Source organism: Saimiri boliviensis, chromosome 12 (assembly GCF_048565385.1).
Source record: "Saimiri boliviensis isolate mSaiBol1 chromosome 12, mSaiBol1.pri, whole genome shotgun sequence".
Taxonomy (NCBI): Eukaryota; Metazoa; Chordata; class Mammalia; order Primates; family Cebidae; genus Saimiri; species Saimiri boliviensis.
Window position 1 is genome coordinate 42,440,064 of NC_133460.1, and position 20,762 is coordinate 42,460,825.

Genomic DNA, 20,762 nt, shown 5'->3' on the forward strand with positions numbered 1-20,762 from the left:
GCAGTGTTTGACTTTCTACTCTTGTTTCAAGCGCTTCACATTTTAACCATATTGCTTTCCTGTTGCTCCTAATTATGCTTCCTGTAAACTTTTTTTTTAGATAGAGTCTTGCTTTGTCACCCAGGCTGGAGTGCAATGGTGCAATCTTGGCTCACTGTAACCTTCACCTGCTAGGTCAAGCTGTTCTCCTGCCTCAGCCTCCCGAGTAGCTGGGATTACAGGTGTGTGCCACCACACTCAGCTAATTTTCATATTTTTAGTAGAGACAGGTTTCACCATGTTGGCCAGGCTGGTCTCAAACTCCTGATCTCAGGTGATCCACTCACCTTGGCCTCTCAAAGTGCTGGGATTACAGACTTGAGCCTCACGCCCAGCCACCTCTTACAAACTTTTGAGTAAAATTTCATAGAATGCAGACTAAAAACAAGCATTTATTCAAGGCCACTTTCCAGTTCTAGCTTTGCAGCTCCCAAAGCTGCATGGGATGGAGGAGAAGACTCCCACGATCCCCTGGTTGAATTCCTAACTTCCAGCTCCTCAGAATGTGACCTTATTTGAAGATAGGTCATTGTGGATGTAATTAGTCCAGTGAAGATGATGTTCTACTGGACTAAGGAGTCCCTTTAATGCAATATGATTGGTGTCCTTTTAAGAAGAGAAGAAGGGATACCGAGCAGACACATGAGGAAAGATGCCATGTAAGGCATTGAAATGCTGCAGCTGCAAGCCAAAAAGGTTAGGTACAGGCAAGGAAGGTGTCTCCCCTACAAGGAAGGCCTTGATGACACCTCGACTTTGGACTTCTAGCCTCCCAGTATGTGACACTTTGTCGCAGCAGCTTTAAGAAACTAATGCACACCTACCCCACCCTGGAGTTGGGGTAAAACTGAAATGAACAGAGGATGTCCTTTTGTGGGCTCTCTGCTGTCACCGTGCTCATGTGATGATAGTCATGACAATGATACTATGGCAGACACTGTTGATTCCTCCCCAGTTGCCATCCTTTCCCACTTTTGCTAACAGACCCTTTATTTGCTCAGATCTTGACCGCTGCTTGCTTCATGGGTCTCTCTAGTTCTGTAAGCATGTGGACTTTATATATTTGGAAGGATGCTCTGACTGGACCCATCAAACTGAATTAGCTCCTTACAGCCCATCTTCTTGGCAGTATTTCCAAGTTCAAGAAGCTGCTAGGTTTTGGCGTCCACATGCTAAGCCTGAAGAAGACTTCTGCATTCTGCTTTGTCAGCCTGAAAGGAAGGAGTAAGTGATTCATCCACCAACTCAAAAAAATTAATAGATTCGGTGGCTTATGCTGGTGTAATTACTAACATCCCAACAATGGCATCACTGGTGAGTCTGCAGAGATGCGGTAGTCATCTCTGCTTCTCTTCTCCTTCTCCTCCCTCAAAATGACTAGTGAATTGGCACATTTGGAAATGTTCTTATGATTCAAGTTGAACTCAATAATTTAATATTTTTACATACTTTATTTATATAAAGTTCAAAAATAGACAAACCAATATATGCTGTCAGAAGTGAGGGGAGAGGTTACCTTTGGTGAGGAGGGAGAGGGCATGTTGGTAACACTGCCTTCTTGAGCTGGGTGCTGGTGACACAGGTGTGTTTATTTTATAATGTGTGTTTTGTGCGCTTTTCTGCACCTATGTTGCATTTCAGTCATTTTTTAAAAATATATTTTGGCTTGCACTGTTTCTAATGTCCTTTCTTCCAACACACTGTTTCCACTTGAGTTCATCCTATAACAATACCTCTTGGAAGGCTGGACTTGATCATTAAGTAGTATCAGGTGGTTACCTAGACTCTAACTGTTAGCTGTTCCCCAGGAGTGGTTCGGCCTCCCTGCCCTTCCCGCTGAGTCACTGCTTTCTAGGAGTGTTAAACAGCCACCTCCTCACTCACTTTTTTAAAAGACTTTTTTCTAATTTTGTTTCTGGAAAATGTTCTTACAAAAGAGGTCTTCCTATTTGGTGTGAGAAGACCTGAGGCCTGCTTTCCACGTGCTAAGCTCTGAATATTTAGCTTCTGTTCTTACATAACGCCCCCCCATCACACCTGATTGCCTGGAGTTGAATTTATTAAACTGATCCTTTGCGTGAGCAGAGGCATAACTTTCAAATCTGAGCAGTAAGCAAATGACTAACTGCTTTCCCATCTGCACACATTCTGCATCAGCTTTCAGGGGTGTTTACCTACTACGTCTAAAGTAATTGTGAATAATCAAAATATAGTTTTCAGAAGAACTGCTCATTACACATTACATCACATGACACTTCCATCTCAGTTCAAGTAAAAAAAAAAAAAAAAAAAAAAACTTTAAAAAATGCCTCTGCAGACAAATTTTCCTGATTGTAATTTTGTTCACCCTTGGCAGCCGGGACAGATTAAATGTCAACGTAATAAATTGCAATTTTTCTTCTAAAGTTTTCAATTCTCTTTGAAATTTTTGGTCGAAGATCAAAAAGGACCCAAGTTTTCTGTTTTCCCAGTGGGAACTGCTTTTGTGAAGAAAGCTTAATTCATTTGATAAACATTTTTTTCATTACTATAATCTAAATTCTATGGCTGGTTTAAACACATATATATAATAATTCAGAGCACTTCAAATGTATTAAGGGAGACAAAAATGTGAAAGTATCACTCTAAGACAAAGCCCATAATGAAAAGTATTGAAACAGAGGTACCGAGGTCAGGACTGGATTCCTGAAGGAGGCAACATTTACTCTTGAAGAATGGGTGGGATTTTAAAGGTGGCGATGGAGGAAATGGAAGGTCATTCCGGGTAAAGGGAACAATTTTAGGAAATGCAGAAGAGCAAAAGAGGACAGATGAGGGAAATATGAGAATGTATTAAACAATGTAGCCAAAGGTTTGGATGGAAGACGATATTAGAAGTTAACACAGTCCTGGGAAGCAGAGCAGAAGCCAGATGTTGAAGAGTTTGGGTTGAAGGTTTAAAAAGATTCCTGAAGTAATTAGGAGTGAAGGAGTATTGTTTTCAGGTGTGTGTGTGAGTGAGTGTGTGTGTGTGTGTGTGTGAGAAAAGATACATAACATAAAGTTTACCATATTAATCACTATTTTTCCCCTTTTCTTTTGAGACGGAGTCTCTCTTGGTCGCCCAGGCTAGAGTGCAATGGTGAGATCTTGGCTCACTGCAACCTCCGCCTCCCGGGTTCATGAGATCTTCCTGCCTCAGTCTCCTGAGTAGTTGGGATTACAGGTGTGCGTCACCACACCCAGCTAATTTTTGTATTTTCAGTAGAGACAGGGTGTCACCATGTTGGCTAGACTAGTCTTAAACTCCTGATCTCGTGATCCGCCCATCTCAGCCTCCCAAAGTGCTGTTATTACAGGCGTGAGCCACTGTGCCCGGCCAGTAACCATTTTTTAGCATACAGTTAACTTGTATTAAGTACATTCACATGGTTGTGTAACCATCACTACCATCCACCTCCAGAGCCTTGTCATCTTTCTCAACTGAAGCTCCCCATTCTCTGCTTCCCAAGCCCCTGGCAATTACCATTCCACTTTCTGTCACTGAATTTGACTACTCTGGATACTTCATATAAGTGTATATAAAATACAAAATTTGTCCCTTTGTGACTTATTTCACTTAGCATAACATCTTCCAAATTTATTCATGTTGTAGCGTGCATCAGAATTGTTTCCTTCATAAAACTGAGTAATATTCTATTGTAGGTATATGCCACAATTTATCTGTTTATAACACTTGAGATGTTTCTACTGGTTGAATAATGTTCCTGTGAACATTGGTGTACAAATACCTGTTTGAGTCTCTGTTTTCACTTATTTTGGGTCTAAACCCAAAAGTGGAATTGCTGAATTGTATGGTAATTTTATGTTTAATCTTTTCAGGACTTATCATACCATTTTCCACAGTGGCTGCATTGTTTTACCTTCCCATGGGAAATGTACAAGGGTTCCAACTTCTCCACATCTTCACTAACATTCGTTATTTTCTGTTTTGTTTTGTTTTTTAATATTATGGGAGTGAAGCAGTATCTTAATATGGTTTTGGTTTGCATTTCCCTAATGAGGAGTGATATTAAGCATCTTTTCATGTGCTTAGTAGCCATGTGGATGTCTTCTTTGGAGAAATGTTTATTCAAGTCTTTTGCCCAATTTTAATTAGGTTGTTTCATTGTTATTGAGTTGTAAGAGTTCTCTGTATATTCTGGATACCCATCCCTATTAGGTATTGATTTGTAAATATTTTCTCGAATTCTCTGGATTGCCTTTTCAATCTGTTGACAGTGTCCTCTGATGCACAAATGTTTTTTGTTTGGTTTGGGATATTTTTGCTTAGACTTCCCTTTTATGTATTTTTACTGACACATAATATTTATATACATTTTGGGGTATGATGTGATATTTTGTTACATGTATTAAATGTGTAATGATCAAGTCAACATTTGAAGTACTCTCTTCTAGCTATTTTAAAATATGCAATACATTATTGACTATAGCCACCCTATTTTACTGTCAAACATTAGAACTTATTCCTTCTAACTGTATGTTAAATAACCTCTCTTCATCTCTTCCTCCATCCCCACACCCTTCACAGCCTCTGGGATCTATTATTCTACTCTCTATCTCCATGAGATCAACTTTTTTAGCACCCACATGAGTGAGAACATGTGATATTTGTCTTTCTGTTCCTGGCTTATTTTATTTAACATAATGGCCTCTATTTCCCTCCATGCTGCTGCAAATGACTTGATTTCATTTGTTTTATGGCTGAAGACCATTTATGTATGTAGACCACATTTTCTTTATTCATTTCTTCATTGATAGACATCTGGGTTAACTGATGCACAAAAGTTTTTTTATTTTGATGAAGTCTAATCTATTTTTTCTTTTTTTACCTATGCCTTTGGTGTCATATCTAAGAAGTCACTGCCAAATCTGATGTCACAAAGCTTTATGTTTCTTCTAAGAGCTATAGCTTTAGCTCTTACATTTAGATCTTTGAGCCACTTTGAGTTAATTCCTGTATATAGTGTAAGGCAAAGATCCAACTTTATTCTTTTTTGCATGTGGCTATCCAGTTTTCCCAATATCATTTGTTGAAAATACTATCCTTTCCCTATTTAATGGCTTTGGCATCCTTGTTGAAAATAATTTATTCATATATGCAAGGGTTTATTTCTTGGCTTTCTATCCTATTCTATTGGTTTGTATGTCTGTCTTTATGTCAGTACCACACTGTTTTGATTACAGTAGCTTTGTAGTAAGTTTTGATTACAGTAGCTTTGTAGTAAGTTTTGATTACTGTAACTTTGTTCCACAAAGTGTTTGTTTGTTTGTTTGTTTGTTTGTTTGTTTGTGTTGTCCAGGCTGGAATGCAGAGGTGTGATCTTGGCTACTGTAGCCTCTGTCTCCCAGGACCAAGTGATTCTCCCATCTCAGCCTCCTGAGTAGCTGAGACTACAGGTCCACCCCACCACATCCAGCTAATTTTGTATTTTTAGTAGAGATGGGGTTTCACCATGTAGCCCAGGCTGATCTTGAACTCCTGACCTCTGGTGATCCACCTGCATTGGCCTCCCAAAGTGCTGGGATTACAGGCACGAGCCCCCATGCCTGGCCCCTGTTCTACCATAGTTTTTAATTCAGAAAATGTAAGACCTCTAACTTTATTCTTCTTCTTCAAAATGGTTTTGGCTATTTGAGATCCTTGAGATTCCATATGAATTTAAGGAATAATTTTTCTATTACTGCAAAAAAATCCTTGGGATTTTGACAGAGATTGCATTGAATCTGCAGATTGCTTTGGGTAGCATTAACATCTTAACAATATTAAGTCTTCTCAATTCATGAACATGGGCTATCTTTCCATTTATTTGTGTATTTTAAAGTGACATCTTATTTTTTATTAACATTTTCATTTTATGTGTGTAACTTGAGACAAAGGGGGCTGTTAAATGCTACATGGAAGGCACATAATAAACACACATTGTTGAATCAAAAACAAACAAAAAGCAGAATGACAACTGCAATTGCACAAACTATGCTCACCAGAGCTAACAATTATAATACACAGATAGGCTTATCTAAGCAAGATTATGATGTTGGTCTTTTCAATTGTCCTCCCCTTCCCTTCAGAAACTCTCACCCTTTCCACAATTTCTCCTTTGCTGTATCCATCTCAAATCTCTCCTTAGGAATCTCTCCTCCCAGAAAAGAAGGCTATGTTTTAAAAGTCTAGTTCATTGAGTTGTAATAGACTTCGAGTGAAATTCATGGTTTTAAAATGCACAGTACAGTAAGTTTTGACAACTGTTTAGAGTCATTGAGTCTCAGAGACAGACTTTGGAAGTGGACTCTAGGGCAGCTTCATCCATCACACATGGAAAAAGTGGATTTGCCCTTTGGTGGATCCTCAAAAAACTGAACAAAATTATGTTATCGCCCAGCAATTCCGCTTGTAAATATGGACCCAAAAGAATTAAAAGCAGCAACTCAGATACTTGTACACCAATGTTCATACTGGCATAATTCACAACAACAAAAAGAGGAAAGCAGGCCATGTGTCTGTAGATTGATGAATGGATAAAACACGTTATATACGTGTAATGGAATATTATTCAGGCATAAAAGAAATGAAGTCCTGACACACACGACAACATGGATGAACCTCTAAGACATTATGTACAATGAAATAAGCCAGTCACATAAGGACCAGTACTGTATGAGTCCACTTACACGAGGCACCCAGAATAGGCAAGTTCCTAGAGACAGAAAACAGAATGGACGTTATCAGGGGCTGGGGAAGGGGACAATGGGTAGTTATTATTTAACGGCCACAGAGTTTCAGCTTCCAGTGATGAAAAAGTTTTGGAAACAGATAGTAGTGATGGTTATATAACATTAGGAATGTAGTTAATATCATTGAACCATTCAGCATGGTTAAAACGGTAAACTTCATGTGATGTATATCCTTTCAATTTTAATATTTTATTTTTTTTTAAAAGTGGGTGGTCTTCACCATGTCTTTACACAGACAACTCCAAACCCTGTGACTTAACATGGGACACACACACAATCATGAGAATAAACATAATATTGTAAAAATATAGAATAAGAACAGATCAAAGAACACTGCAAGTTGGGAGAAGGCTGGAAAAAGAGAGAGAAACTGAAGGCAGGGCCACCAGATAAGAGGCTACTGCAACAGTCTCAGAATGGCCTGAGCTGAGAATAACAGAGAGAAAGGGAAGAGGGTTCATGCACAGGAGGAAGCGTGAACTCATGGTCTCAATTAATGTGGCACAAGGCAGAAGGTGGAATGGAAACGCAGGCCCAGGCCACATCGTGACTGTCACCGCCCTGGGCACTTTTCTTTGAGGAAAGTTTCCTCTGTAAAGTATATATATGTTTGTAGTAGGGAGGAACAACATTTTTTTGTCCTGAAAATACATTTTTTCTTATTTAAAAAGACATCAAAACATTTCATGGGCCCCTAAATGGCACTGCCCCTCCTCAGTCGGCCCTGGGCCGGTCCTGTGTGAGGAATGAATGGTCTCCTACCGACAATATCCATCCTTCTTCCTTTCCCCTGCGGCCTCCCTATCTCATTTACTGCTTAAGGTATGGAGGACTTTGTTACTGCAGATACGCTATGGGGGTTAAGACCCAGGACTCTGGAATCAGAACGATTTGGGTTTGAATCACATCTCCCACTGCCTGGTTGTGTAAATTAGAGCATATTACTTAACATTTCTGAGCCACAGTGTCTATCTGTAAAATGAATGTGAGTTCCCAACATCACAGAGGTCTTGTAAGAATTAAAAGTGGTAAGAGAACCACCAGCTTAGCCTGGTGCCTGTTGCATGGCTGGCAAGTGCAGGCAACTCCATCGCCTCTCCTGGCTTGGCACAAACAGACACAGTGGTTTGGGGTTTGTAATGAGGGGGAGGAGGAAAGGCATGAAGATACCTGGAGAGGGAAACACAGAAGGGGCAGGGAGTCCAGAGAGTAATGGAAGGGACACGAACCGTTTGCACTTTTGCCAGAAGCAGGCCCAATTAGCCAACTATCTCTTACCACACTGCCTGGAGTGTTGTGTCCTCTAAGCACACAGAGGTTCCTGTCACCACCTACAAAAACCCATAATATGCTCCCCTGTCCCAGGGCTGGGAAACAAACCAGAGGCATTCAAGGTTTCCACTCGCTTTAGTTCCCATTTCCGTGTGGCCTCCTTTTCTCCTTCCCTGCATCCACCCCCTCTCTAGACTTGCCATTCCTCACACTCTCCTGCCGTTTGCCTCACATGGTTTCATTTGCCTGGAATGCTCTCTGGGGGAACTTCTACTCATTCTAGGAGACCCAGGCCCAGTGTCTCCTTCTGCAACTGCCTCTGCAAAATCAATCCCTCCTTCTCTTGGGTTTCCACCACACTCTAGTTACCACTCTTCCCGATAATCATTTGTTTACATCTCTCCCCAGCTGGAAGGTGAGCTCCAGAGGGGAGGGGCTGCTAGAGTCTCCCTCCTGGGCCACCCCCACCCCCACCTCATCCTGTCCCCACCCCAACCACTGCTCCACCTTCTGCACATGCTGGCAGCCTATGAATGAGGAAAAGGAGGTTTCTTCATTGTTTACTTAATTTTGGAATTGCTCTTCTCACACCTGTTCCAACAAAGGACCTTGATTTATGTAGTGAAGATTCAACACTTAACAAAGTTGCAATGCGACATGAAGGGGCAAGAAACTAGAATTGCTTCCAAGACAGGAAAACAACAGGGGGATTAACTGTGATCACACCTGGGTCCCAGGCAGCTATTTCTAATGAAATGGGGTGGAGGGAGTCAGTGGCACCCCCAAAAGCATGGGATTCATCTACATAATCAGCATCCAATTGGTAAATATTAGGGCAAGGGGCTGGATGGCTGCCTCCAACATCACCCTCCCCCGCCACATTTCTCCCTGACTCCCCCATCCCCTCCCCAGACAGCACTGGGTCTCTTCTCTTCTTCCCTTTCGACATTATCACCCTACTACTGGTTTCTCCTTAACCTTGACCTCACCCAGGTGGAAACTCAGGGATTAGGAATGATTTGTCCTAGTCTCCAGGAATGGCTCTGTCAGTTGCTTTCTGGAACTGCCTTTTTCCTGGAGGTTGTGGGGAGCAATCTGCCTGACCCCCAGTGTCCACTTCACTGGTGTGCTCATGGTAACGCCAGCAGGGCAGGCAGACTTTAGTGGTCCTGATTCATTCTGGATTACTCCTTCACCCTGTCTGACTCTCCCATCACCTGGAGCCTGTGGAGGCATTGTGTGCCTGAAACCTCTGGCCATCCCTGTAGCTGCAGAAACGTTGGGGCATCTCCATTCTCAGCACTGCTGGGACACCTGATGAATGAGGACTGGCTTCCACAGAACAGCCCTGAGAGATGTGGTGAGGAGCTGCTATGGGCCCTGTAGCTGAGGACCCTGATTCTTCCTGTGCATCTAAGAGCTTATTCTGTAGCAGGTGGTCTGGGAGACACCTGGTTGTCATGACTACGCTGCCCTGGAGCAGGCTGGAGCCCTGGAAGGCAGTGCACAGACTGCATACACCCTGGTTTCATTAGTTGTCTCCCTGAGGACCTAGGTGTCCCTGCCATGCAGAGCATGTCTGGCCTCCTTCTCATTCTCATGGCCACCACCGCAGCTCAAAGTCCTTGAAACGAAATACATGTCACTCAGGCTCTTGCAAGCATCTCCTCCTTTCCTCACTTTCTTTTGCAAGAACCTCCTCACGTGCTCTTGCAAGAATCACTCATCTCACTTACTCTTGCAAGAATCTCCTCACGTGCTCTTGCACGTGAATCACTCATCTCACTTACTCTTGCAAGAATCTCCTCCTTTCCTCGCTGTATGTTCTGTACAATGCTGCTGAGGAACTGGCCTAAAGTACATGGTGCAACAATCCATTTACCGCAGCTTAAGAACAAACTAATCTAGGTGACTAGGAATCAGAGCAGCAGTACTTGTGTATGTGGTGAGGGAGGAGCATGAGGGAAGCCTTCTGGGGTGTTTGGAATGCTCTGTGTTTTGATCTCACAGAGCTGCATATTGTTACTTATGTCACATTTGTAAACATCCATTGAGACTTCCACTTCAGATCTGTGTATTTTGGGCTGGCCTCAGTGGCTCTCACGCCTATAATCCCAGCAACTCAGGCAGCTGAGGCAAGAGAATGGCTTGAAGCCAGGATTTCAAAAACACCCTGAACAACATAGCAAGACCCTGTCTCTACAAAAATAAAAATAAAAAATTAGCCAGGCATGATGGTGCACACCTGTAGTCTCAACTACTTGGGAGGCTGAGGCGGGAGAGGCCCTTGAGGGTCTGAGGCTGTAGCTATGATCGTGCTGCTGTACTCCAGCCTGGGTGACAGAGGGAGATCCCATCTCTTAAAAAAAAAAAAAAAAAGATAAAAAAGATTTGTGAACTTTACTATATGTATGTTAAACCTCAGTAAGAAAGCAAAAAAATAAAATGAAGTCTGCTTTTATAAAAAATGTTTTGAGGACAAAAATGTGTCAAGATTTCAAGGATAGGACATGCAGCCTCTGCTACCCATTTCTCCCTCACACTTGCCTTCTAGACTTCTTGCCTCTTCTCCTGGAGAATCACAACTAGACTGTTTCCTGATGTCCCAGATACATCCCTTTACCTGTCAGCTTCCTCTGAAGCCCTCTGTGGGCCTTACTCCCACCACCATCTCTTCCTACTCTTGGTCTCACTGCAAAAGTAGGAAGAGATGGTGGTGGGAGCAAGGCCCGCAGAGGGCTTTGGAGGAAGATGAACTTCTGAATGAAGCTTTCTCTGCCTGAAAGGGGCATGCTCCCTTCTATGACCCTGCATTCCTTGGTGCTTCTCTGCCCACAAAACTTTTTGGGAGCTCTGTCTCTTTCCTGACCTTTTCTAGTAGACACAAGTTCCTTGAGGCAAGAGACTCATCTCTGATTCACCTGTGATCCACAAATACCTGCTGAATTGACTTAATAGAGAAAGGAAAGGGGGAAATACCATTGACGATGTCCCAGACCCTCCCAGCTTGGTCTCTCCCTGTTTAATTGTTGATGAACGCACAAGCCAAAATGTAAGCCAAAGCCTTGTTACCATCCCTGCCCCTAGACTTCTGCCCTGGTTAGCATGAGGCACTTGGGCTGCAGTGGTTGGTTAAGGCATTCAGTGCTCCAAAGACTAGCTCCAAAGGCCTTGTAAGATTAAAAAAAAAAAAAAAGAAGTTGAGGGGATTGGGCTATGGGGGAGGAAGAACAACAGAGAAATGAGCAAATATGCCCACTGGCAAGTGGTCCCTCTGGGGACGTGATCTGCTTTTGTCTCCCCAAGAGTCTTTGTGGGACTATCCCTTCTCTTTCCAGAAGAGAGACCCCTACTGCTTTTGACACGAGAGAGAGAGCAGATCCAATTCCCAGGTATCAGATGGATTGGATCTCAGTAACCAGAAAGCTGTCAGCTCTGAGTGTATACCTCCAGAGCATCGCTTCAGAACATAACTTTGTATATTGGTTTACATATACACAAAGTTAATAAATATGTTAATAAATACATTGATCATCTGCCATAAGCAAAGATTTGTACTAGGGATAACAGAGGATTCAAGAAACGAATTCACTTTTCCTGCCTCCCACAGGATTTAAAAGGAGTTTGACTTACTCACAGGATGTTTGCTGTAGCATTGTTTACAAGAAAAAATTGGAAGCAACCTAAAAGTCCAACATGAAAAGGGCCAAATCAAATGCTGTACATTGGTTCCATGGAACACAGGGGAGCAATTTTTTTTTTTTTTTTTGAGATAGGGTCTTGATTTGTTGCCCAGTCTGGAATGCAGTGGTGTGATCATGGCTCACTATAGCTTCAACCTCCCAAGCTCAAGGGAACCTTCCACCTCAGCCTCTGAAGGAGCTGGAACTATGGGCGTGCACCACCATGACTGGCTAATTATTTTTTGTATGTTTCATAGATAGGGTTTCATCATGTTCCCCAAGTTGGTCTTGAACTCCTAAGTTCAAGCGATCTGCCCTCCTTTGCCTCCTAAAGTGCTGGGATTACAGGCATGAGCTACTGCACCCAGCATAGAATATACAGTAGAGCAATTTATCAGAACTAACTAGGGTTTATATATGTCAGTGTTGGTAGATCTCAAAAATATATTGAGTGAAAAAGTCATATCATAGAATGAAGCATATCATAAATGCCATTTATGCAAACACACATAAGGAAAATAACACTCTATATATCCTATGAATATATAATATATCTTTATGTAAAAGTATGTTTTTTTAATGGCACAGAAGGACACACACACAGCTGTCTCTCTGGGACAGAAATGAAAAAGGGATGAACCTAGTTCAAAGGGGCTTTTGCTTTTCTCTATAATTACTAATTTTTTTAATGTATATTTGTGTATTACTTGTGAAATAAAGTTTTGACTAAACCATTTAAGTAAATAGGAAGACACAGCTTAAATACATGAGAAGCAAAGTAGTAAGGGTCTACTGATAACCATGACGGCAATATAAGCAACATCACAAGGCAGAATAGATTTATTGCTCAACCATCAGCGTTTGCAGTAATGACCAGGAGTTGAGAAGAGGAAGAGCTTGCTGAGTGCTGGGGAGATCTGAGAGGGGGGTAAGAAGTCAGGACCTCCTTTAAAGTCTTTTGATAAAGGAATGTCATGACAAGGTGGAGCTTTGTGAAGATCCATCTGGGCACAAGGGTGCAATGCAGTCAATAAAAATTTGCATTATATGAGTATAGAGATTTTTCTTTTTTTCTCCTTATACTTGCCAGGTCCTGGAAATTGAAGATGATATCACACGAGCTAAGATCTAGGAGGAAATTAGAATAGAAAAATAAGGGGAGCTTTAGTATAACTCTCAAGCCAAATGAATAAGCAATCAAGGACTCCCAGGAAAAGTGTCTGGCAATCACCAAAATGTACTTAGTTTCCTCCAGTGGATTGTGAATTTTTTCATGGCTGGGGCTATGATGTCTTCCTTCCTAGAGCCCCAGTACATAGAATAGAACAGAACAGGATGCCACACAACAGGCACTCAGTGAACACTTGTTGAATGAACAAATGTGTGCATGCATGAATGAATGAATATTGCAGAAAGGTCAGAGATTCGGACTTGTAAAAGGTTTGTCGCTTGAATGACTACTCTTCAGTTTTGAGGCACATCTGTCCCTTTTCCATTCTCCCCTGCCAGAGCCCCCCTCCAAGTGTGGCTTACCTTGTCTCTTGTCCTCCCCACCGCACCTCCACTACTCCACCCCTAAATCCTGGAGACCCTCTTTAAAACAGGGTAGATAATGGCTGTCAACCCTCAGTGGGGCTGTGACACAGAGACAAGAGAAGAGAACAAAATTAAAAATCATTTGGAGGTCAGAGCTAGGAAGAGCTTCACAGCAGTTGGGTTGGGGAGTGATGTGTGTTGGGAAAGTGGGGAAGGTAGGGGTGAGATGACCCAACAGGAAGAGATCAGGCAAATGAAAGGATTAGGTCCAGATTGTAGAAACTTGGATGTGGAACAGGTTCATGCAGAGGCTTTCAAACGTAGATCTCAGAATCCCAGGGTTCCACAGATAACCTCCAAGGGTTTCCCAAACAATGAGACTGCTTCTGCCAAGGAGAGAAGATGAGAACTACCAGAGGGACCTGCTTATCTGCTATCTGTCTTACATACTAGGGTTCTGAGTAAGAGTTCATCTGAAGAAAGGACCCAGGACAGAGAGAGAGAGAGAGAGAGAGAGAGAGAGAGAGAGAGAGAGGAGAGAGGAGAGAGAGTAAGAGAGAGAAAGATCATTCTGCTAAAGCACTTGAAAGAACAAAGAGTTCATGGACTCTCTTTTTCACTCTCACACATGAAATGAGATGTTATATAAAAAGTATTCTGGGTGGAAAAGGTTCTCAATGAGTATATTGAGATTAGACATAGAAAAAAAGAACTCAAGTGAAAGAGAAATTCATTTGGAATGACCATAAATTGCCTGCCCCACCTCCTCAGGTTTGCAATTACCCACAAAAGGTCAAAATTAAAAATCTCAAAGCTCAGGATAAGGGAAGCAGTGGGGTATAGATAATTGGTGTTCAGTTGTTATTAATAATTATTAGCACTATATTATTTCTCAGGAGTTCTGCTAAACCATTACATGCATGATCTTATGAATTCTCATAACAGCTTATGAGGTAAACCTTATTATCATCCCAACCAAGGCTCAGAGAAGTTGAACAACTTCCCCAGCATTACACCAAATTGTAAGCTGCAGAGCTGGGCTTTGTACACTGGCAGCCTGACTCCAAAGGCCCTAAGCATAAGCCCTTGTTTAGTGGTGTATCCCCAGTGACCATGCAGTGAATAGGTGTGACTGCAGTAAGGTATGGGTCCCTGCAGTAAAAGGTCCTAAGGAAGAGAGAGCAACACTTCTCAACACCTTGTGAAAATACCATGTGACACTGTCCTCCAAAGAAAATTCCAGAAGCCCCTCCCTGGGCCCTCGGGTGAGCTAAACACACATGGAAGGCTTGTTCACTTCGGAATACTACACCTTAGGAGGGCTGAAAGGTATCTCATTTTGCATCAGTGAACAGCAAGATGAAGGATCTGGCTAACTGTAAAGAGAAGACATTTAATCTAAAGAAGAGATGAGAAGGGAAGGAGGGAGCTATGTCAAACACTCAAAGTGCTTTCTCAAGGAATAGTGACCAGAACTCGTTTTGTGCAACTCTGGATGGTAGAACTAGGGACAATGGGTTGGTAAGAGGAAGACAAATTACAAGTCAACATTGCCAAGGATTTTCCTTAAATCTGTCTGAAAATGAACTTGGCCACGCTAGAGGTAGTGAGCTCTTTGTCAAAGGAAGCAATCAAGCAAAGATTGAGAATCAGGAATCACAATTGCTAGGAGGGAACTCATCTGTTGAGTGGAAGGTTAAATGGCTACTAAAGGCTCTTCTGACACAAAGATTCCAAACATTTATAATCATGATGTTTATTTTTCTTTTCAAAAATTATCCCTCAGAGAATGAACCCAACTGACAGGCCAGCCTCTAAAGCATGGTGTCTTATAAATTCCTTCATTCTGCATTTCTGTGAAAAGGAAGCCCTGACCTGTGACAGGGGGCCTATATGTCTGTCAGCAGAGCCAACATTTTTCACACTAATAGTACAAGTCAGAATAAATACCATCTCCATTTGGAAGACAGTCCTTGACAGAAGAGAATTGGCCTGCTTGATTAGGAATATATGTCAGGCACTGATAATAGGGAAATCCTTTTCAGCCAAGCCCCAGAACCTGAACAGTCATAATGAGGCAATTTAATGAGCCTCCTGTTCTACAACAATATTAATTACAACTCTGTAGCAGAAGGCAGCCAACTCAAGATAAAATAGGTAAAATGCACAGGAACTGGATCACATTCAGAATCTCTTCCCCAGATACAAATAGGCTTGCAGTCACATACATATGTCTCTAGCAAGCAAATAGATTTAACACCTTTAAGCTGTTTGGAAGAAATGCTTATGGAGTCAGTCTAAACAGCAGAAACACTTCTGAACTTTGTGTTTATCCCTTAGAATGCATATACCCCAAATAAGTCTGGTGAGCCCGATCAGTTCCAACCTGTTGCTATCCTGGAAAAAAAAGAAAAAAGAAGGGCAGAAAAGGCACCATTTGTTGGGCCGGGCGCGGTGGCTCATGCCTATAATCCCAGCACTTTGGGAAGCCGAGGCGGGTGGATCACTTGAGGTCAGGAGTTCCAGACCAAACTGGGCAACACGGTTGCCATCTCTACTAAAAATACAAAAATTAGCCAGGCGTGGTGGTACATGCCTGTAATCTCAGCTACTTGGGAGGCTAAGGCACAAGAATCACTTGAACCTGGAAGGCAGAGGTTGCAGTGAGCCAAGATCACATCACTGCACTCTATCCTGGGTGACCGAGCAAGACTCTGTCTGAAAAATAAATAAATAAAATAAAATAAAAGCACCACTTGTCAAGCAGGTAGGCATACCTACATCCCTTTTTGGGATTCAGGCCTTACAGATCTTTTCACTTAAAGAAACAGAATTTCTTCAGGTCAGATATAAGCTGAGAATTGTCATCAGTCTCGTTCAGTAAAACATCACCAAAAGCCTGCTCACCAGTAGTTATTGAGCACTTACTATTTGCTGGATATTTCTTTACGTGCTGTAAGTATTTTAGCTCATTTGGTCACCATGAAACACCCTGAAGTCAGTACTAGCAATGTGTCCCTTGATAAAAAGCACAGAGATGGTAAATAGTTTGGTTTGTCCACACTACCAGTTAGGTGAAGCCAGGATTCAGACCCAGGCTGATTATTCCAGAGCCAGGGTGCTTAACCACTAGGCATTGCCGTGCACTGTACGTTTGCAGGCAACTTGTTCATGAAGTGAGCGTTGACGGAACACCACCTATGTGCACCGCACTGTGCTAGGTGCTGGGACAGTGATCAATGTGACAATTCCTGTCCAGAGTAATCAGGCAATGCCAGCAGATCTAAGAAACTGTCCCATTCCCCGTGTGGTCCGCAAAGGCTTCTAGAAATGGTGATGCTTAACCAGAGACCTGAAAGATGAGTAAGAGTTAGGCAGTGAGTCAGGAGAAAAACTGGAGGAGGAAAAGGATATGGATGGGAATCCCTAGGGGTCAGTTCACAATGGCAGAAGTAGAGGCATTGTGCAGATATTAAGGAGTTACACACAGGGAGAGGAGAGATGGTCCTGACAGGGTCTCAGGAGAAGGTAAAACTTGATCTAGGTCCTTAAAAATAGAGTAAGAAGGAAGGAATATATATGATACCTACTTTAAATCTGTTGACATTTTCTCATATTTACATAACCCTCTCACTCAATTCAGACCCGGGGAACTGCCACATGGACAAAGGACTGACTCCAAGGGGTTAATCACCTGCCAATCGAAAGAAGCCACAACGGACTCTTTTCTCACTAAATCCACGTTGCAGAGATTTTGATGGTACAAGGATGGGGTGGCTACTGGAGGAGGTGCCAAAGAGGACAAGCATGGAATCCTGAGCCTCAACCCAGGCAGGCTGTGCCTACCCATTCTAACACAGAGCATCAGAAACAATTGGAAGCAAAGCCCACGTCCACACAGCATATGCCCAGGGTCCACAGACCTGAAAATTCACACAGACCCCAGGGACTGTCCCACAGCACACTGACTTGCAAACCCATGAAATGGTCCATGCCACTCCCAGCTCCCCACTACTAGAGTGGTCCACCTGGCTCTGCCCATCTCAATCCTGCCTGCCTCTGCAGTGGTTCTCCAATTTTAGCACACATTCAAATCACCCACAGGGCTTGCTGAACCATAGGCTGCCGGCCCCACCTCCAGAGTTTCTGGTTCAGTAGGTCTGGGATGGTGCCAAGAATGTGCACTTCTAACGAGTTCCTGGGTGATGCCGATGCTGGTGGTCCCACACTAAAAATTGCTGCTCTTTGGCACTGGGAAAATGCACCTCTCCAGAAAGACTTCCCCCAGCACACCAGCCCTGCTGGCTTCTCTCCCCAGTCTTACTGAACATTTAAGTTAATATAGACCACAAAGATAAACACGACTGCCTTGAAGAGCCAGACAGGCAATAGAATATGACAGTTTGGTGACATATCCTCAGCTTAGGTGCATTTGAGTACAGTTGGGTGAGAGATAGGAAGTATTGTAAACTGGAGAATTCAGGCACCAATAAAAGGGGACAACTCACTCAGTTCTAGCCAATTTGTGCTGGGTGTGATTGCAAAACTAGTCTTTCTAGGTCTTCTAGCTTCAAGAGAAAGCAGAAATCCTGATTTTTATGTAAACTATCCCAAATTTTCAAAACTGATTCAAGATTTTCAAAGACAGGAGGATGCATCAGGTGATCTCTTAGGCCTCTTGCAGCTTTCATACTTGATAGTTTGGGGCTTGTCAGGTATCCTATAGAGAGTTCCCCAATCTGGGTCTATGCGTTGTGTTTTCATGATTAGACTAGGGTTTTGGGTTTTTGTAAAGAATACAGCAGAGGTGAATGGCCCTCATAACATGCTTCTGATGTCCCTTCCTGTGATCAGCCACAACACACCATCAAAAGACTTTATGACAGCTCCACAGTGGGGAAAAGGGAACCATGACTTGTCGCATTTGCCAGTTTCCATGGTGTAAATATTCCCACCATGGCCAATGTTGAGAACACAGTGTGATGGCACTAAACACAGAACTGGAAAAAGGCGTGCACAATTAGCTAGCTCTTCAGTAGAAGTGGCTCTTGCACTGCTTGTTAACTCGCTTTATCCTCTGAGTTCTAAACCTCAATGAGTCAACCCTCCCTTTGGTTCTGACTGAAAGCCAGTCACGCACTCAGCACTCCACTAAAGGTTATAGAGGAGAGCAAAGGGCTACAAAAGATTAGGCAAGAAGGTAGAGTGAGTGAGACTGCAGGTTTTGAGAAGCCTGGTTTCAAATCTAGATCTGCTTTTTGTGACTGTGTAACCTTGATCAAATTGCATAACCTCTTTAAGCAATTGATTTTCTATGTACAAATAAATAGTTTATATATGCGTATATGTTTTATATATGTACATATTATATATAGTGTTTGTCAAGTACTAAAAAATTGTATATATACACAAAAAATTTATTCATACACACATGTCATATATATACACACACAGCCTCTCAAGGAGCTTTCAGTCTAACCTATATAGGCTATATTAACATGTTCTAATTTAAAAATTGGGTGGTAGATACATGGGTGGTCACTTTATTATTTGTCTTTTAATTACACATACATGGCATATAATCTTTTGAATGTATTACTTCACAATAAAAAAGGATAATACAAATCTGAATGAAGTTAATCACTAAAATGTGTCATCTAATTATCCTTCCAGTTCATTCATGTTACCATCTTGAAAAATGAGGTCATGACCCACTGGGAACTTGGCAGAGAACGTGGCCCTGTTGGATGTCAGTTGGACGCTTGAGAAAGCTAAGGGCATCTTAGTCTCTTTGTAGCTTGTGAATGCCAAACTTGAAGATATGTGAAGAGATTTCACTCAACTCAAGAGGAAATGTGTTTATTCTTCCTGGGGACCTCGGTAAAACATTCTAGCACTGCTACCAACACCAGTGAGGGCTCTATTAAACTGCTCCTGCAAAGCATTAAGCAGGCTCAGAAATAGGGATAAGGGGAAATCTAGTGTGACTCAGAAAACACACAGGCCCATTTTTCATTTGAACATGCTAGATAAAAGGCTTTCCAACAACTGAAATAAGTTATTCATTTTTTTTTTTTTCTTTGAGACGGAGTTTCACTCTTGTTACCCAGGCTGGAGTGCAATGGCGCGATCTCGGCTCACCGCAACCTCCGCCTCCTGGGTTCAGGCAATTCTCCTGCCTCAGCCTCCTGAGTAGCTGGGATTACAGGCACGCGCCACCATGTCCAGCTAATTTTTTTGTATTTTTAGTAGAGACAGGGTTTCACCAAGTTGACCAGGATGGTCTCGATCTCTTGACCTCGTGATCCACCCACCTCGGCCTCCCAAAGTGCTGGGATTACAGGCTTGAGCCATCGCGCCCGGCCAAGTTATTCATATTTCTACCCAGGATCTACTAAACGTGGAGACTTCTCCCCTTTGTCCAAGTGATGTCTTGTTTTCAGGTGCTGTGTGTGCTGAGAGCACCTGGGGCACTGGTGGAGAGCAGGCAGCCACCATTGACAATCAAGACCACGGGACCTTCCCTAGGCCCCAGGTTCCTTCCTAAACCAGCCGGTTGTGTCAAGTGACCTCTCACACCTCTTGAAGCTTTGATACTTGCTGGTTTGGGCTGCAGTAGAATACTCTGGTGATGTGTTCTGGTCTCTCAAGGTGAAGAAGAAACCCACACAATCAAATCACATTACCCCCTTGATTTCTTATGCTTTTCCTTCGTTGCCAATAAGATATTCTGATGCAGAAAATAAACAGGAATGACAGTTTATTGCATTTAACCAAGTAAATAATTATAACTAATGCAGCTGGGCAAGGTGTCCCATGCTGGTAATCCCAGCACTTTGGGAGGCCAAGGCGAGTGATCAGTTGAGGTCAGAAGTTTGAGACCAGCGTGGGCAACATGGCAAAATCCTGTCTCTACCAAAAATACAAAAATTAGCTGGGTGTGGTGGCACATGCCTGTAATCCCAGCTACTCGGGTGCCTGAGGCTGGAGAATTGCCTGAACCTAGGAGGCAGAGATTACAGTGAACCAAAATCACACCATTGCACTCCAGCCTGGGTGACAGACTAAGACTCTACCTTAAAGAAATAAATAAATAAAATAAAAATAACAATAAAATAACTAATGCTTAAGTAATGCCTGCTAGGTACCAGGCACCACTCTAAGTACTTCACAATATATTGATTCAACTGAGGAAGATACTATATGATTGTCACTCCCAAATTACAGATAAGTAAACTAAGGCATGGAGCAATTAAGTGGTTTGTCCAAAGTCTCATAACTTGTAAGTGGCAAAGCCAAGATTATGAATCCAGGTAGTTTGGTTGTGAAATGCAGACCTTTTAGATTGAATATTATCCAAATACGTGCCTGATAGAGTGGCCTTCCTTTGAGGAGGTAAAGCTAGAAGATCTCATTTTGTCAAGCTTAGAAACTGCTCAGAACCCAGAAGTTTGAGGT

The 20,762-nt window shown here is 42.5% G+C and overlaps 1 pseudogene; it reads left to right on the forward strand.

The window, feature by feature from the left end:
* LOC101047366 (uncharacterized) overlaps nucleotides 1-20,762 on the forward strand; it is a 70,099-nt pseudogene that overhangs the window by 8,907 nt on the left and 40,430 nt on the right.